Source organism: Oryzias latipes, chromosome 6 (assembly GCF_002234675.1).
Source record: "Oryzias latipes chromosome 6, ASM223467v1".
NCBI lineage: Eukaryota > Metazoa > Chordata > Actinopteri > Beloniformes > Adrianichthyidae > Oryzias > Oryzias latipes.
In genome coordinates this window covers 3,125,135-3,128,146 of record NC_019864.2, presented here as the reverse complement: position 1 = coordinate 3,128,146, position 3,012 = coordinate 3,125,135, and positions in this window count along the sequence as shown.

The following is a 3,012-nucleotide window of genomic DNA, read 5'->3' as shown; positions in this document are numbered from 1 at the left end:
ACCGTTGTCGGCGCGTGCACGTAGAGCGCCGCTGCTCTGCTTGTTTGGTTTTGGGAACTCAAAGCTAGTGAGACATTATGCCATTTACATATTAAAAAACGATTTAATTTTGATAAAAATTCATGCTCCTGTGAAAATTCTACTGAGATAAATAATCCTTTTTTAAATGCACCAAAACACAAACATTTTGGAGCATTTAAAAAACAAAGCCGGTCTAACCAAAATAATATTTAGGCTATACTTTTACAGATTATAAAACATTTTGAATTCTTCTACCAAACAAAAGTGAAGTTTTAATTTAATCCTCTTACTTGCAACATGTTTATACATAAACAAAGAGTGCTGAAAGGACATCCCATTTTTAATGTATTTTTGGTTGAATTGGAAAATACTTAAAATATATCAAAACACGTATAAAAAATGTATACCATATGTTCTATCATAACAATATTTTTTTGTTTGTCTTTTCCTGAATAATTTTTTTTTTATATTTTGTTTTCCTTTTAATTTTCTATACAATTTGAATCAAAGTTATTGTAGATCAACAAGTCGTGGGGTCTGATCGTTTACTTCATTGTGATTGCCTCTGTTTACCTCTAGATGGCGCACTAGTCAAGTTTTAGACATCAAAACCAATGAGTTATATCACTAGAGGAGACATCACGTGGTTCCTCATGGGAGGAGAGCACCGCCATCTTGGTGAGGTCAAGTTACTGCTGCAGTGAATGCATTTGAACACATTTTTTGCATAATACCAGTTCATTGTGCGGGTTTCAACTGCCAAAATCAGATAAATGAGTCCAATAAGGAGGTAGGTGTATCATTTCACAGGTAAGTATTTTAATTTTTTTGTCTTTTAAGGCTGCAGGGGCTTCATTAATAGAACACATGTTGACATGCATGATGCTGCAGGGCTGTTATCAACATGCTGCATGATGATGTACATTTATTTTGCTGTCAATATAAATCTACATTTTATTTTGCTAAACCTGTATACAGCATACTAGGCTATTATAGTAATATAGATTTATACATTTCTGACTCAGTGACTGAACTTTTCTTGCAAGTATCCAATGGATTCAGACTTAGGGAAAAAGTGGGCCTTATCTATCAAAAGAGTTAATCCAGATGGATCACTGTGGTACCAACTAGCAACACAGTCTGGCTGTTCAAAACATTTTGTGGAAACAGATTTTGATGAGAGACTGTTTTTTTAGGGTAAATTTGTTGTTCACTTTTGGACTTCTTTTGAATATTATTATTATTATTATTATTATTATTATTATTATTATTATTATTATTATTATTATTATTATTATTATTATTATTATTATTATTATTATTATTATTAATAATAATAATAATAATAATAATAATAATAACAATAATAATAACAATAATAATAAAATCATTATTTTATTATTATTTATTGACTTACTATTTATTTATTGTTATTTATTGTTTGTATTGACTTACTATTGATTTATTATTATTATTATTATTATTATTATTATTATTATTATTATTATTGACTTATTGTTGGGTTTTTCTAAATAATTTAAATTACATGTCAAAGAGGTCTAAAACTTCTAAATGTTTAGAAATTAATTTTAAAAATTCTTTCTAATAATTTTTTTATTTGTAAGAAGTCCTGCAACAATGCCTTTTCATTAAAGTTTGAGCTTTTAAGGCTGACTGTTTCTCTTCTTTAACAACAACAAATGATGTGTATATATATATATATATATATATATATATATATATATATATATATATATATATATATATATATATATATATTTATATATATATATTAAATACATAAAATATAATATATTTATATATATGTATAAATATATTTAAATCTAAAAATATATACAGTTTATAAAAGCTACTTAGACACCACTAAAATCAATAGAAATCATTGTCATGTGGGCGTCGTCGACCTCACCAAGATGGCGTCGCGTTCCGCCACCGTCGGCCAGGCTTCTAAAGCGGGCGTGTCTCCTCTAGTGATATAACTCATTGATCAAAACAGCCTGATCTCAAAAGGCGAATCATATTTTTGCGAGACAAAAAATCAGTGAGCTATTACGACCACGTGACAGATATTCATACAGAAAAAACATTTTTGCTCTGAGCATTAAAAAGATATCAATAGTTTAGTGTTTTCTTTCTGTTTTTAAGACCTAAGTTTATAGTTTACTGACATTTCCTCTAGTTGTCTATTTTAAAAATAAATGTATTGATTAGGTTGATCTAAAAGTTTGTCTTTTTCAAAGTTCTAACAATTCTATTTTGGAAAAAACAGAAGACCAGAGTTTCGCTCTGGAACATTTATGATATTATTTTTTGGAACTTAAACTAGAGTTTTATCATTTTACATTCTTATTTCATAACGCTTTCTTACTTACATTCCCCTTAGGAAAAATTGGTGCACTGGAAGTTTATTTTATGAAATATGCTTGAGTATAAGTAGCTGAAACTAAGTACACTACAGACCATGTACAGGTAGTGTATGAAATAACTGAATGTTCTTCAGATTAAATTTGAACACTTAAAGTTTACACTAAATTGATAGTATATGAATGTATGCTTTAAATGCCTCATGTAGTATACTTGCAGTACACATAAATAGACTGCTTTTTGCTACAGAACAGCAACAACCATTTGAAAATGTTAACAATGTGGTACATGTAAGAATACAGTATATATGAATACGCTAAAATAAATAACTACACATAAGCAAAACCTGGAGGACTCACTTGGCTGAGTGTAGGACTGTTGCACAGGAAACCAGGATTAAGTTCCCAGGGAACACAATGAGCTTCATCCAGTCTGGGTACTCAGACAAGACCCTTCACACTGTTGCCTAACTATGTAGCCACAAGGGGGCCCAAGTCTGGGTCTCCCTGTGCCGGTCCCTAGCCCGGATAAAGTACAGGGTTATGTCCGGAAGGGCATAAAACTCTCTGCCAAACCACCTGTGCGAATCAGTGAAAGCTGACTCAC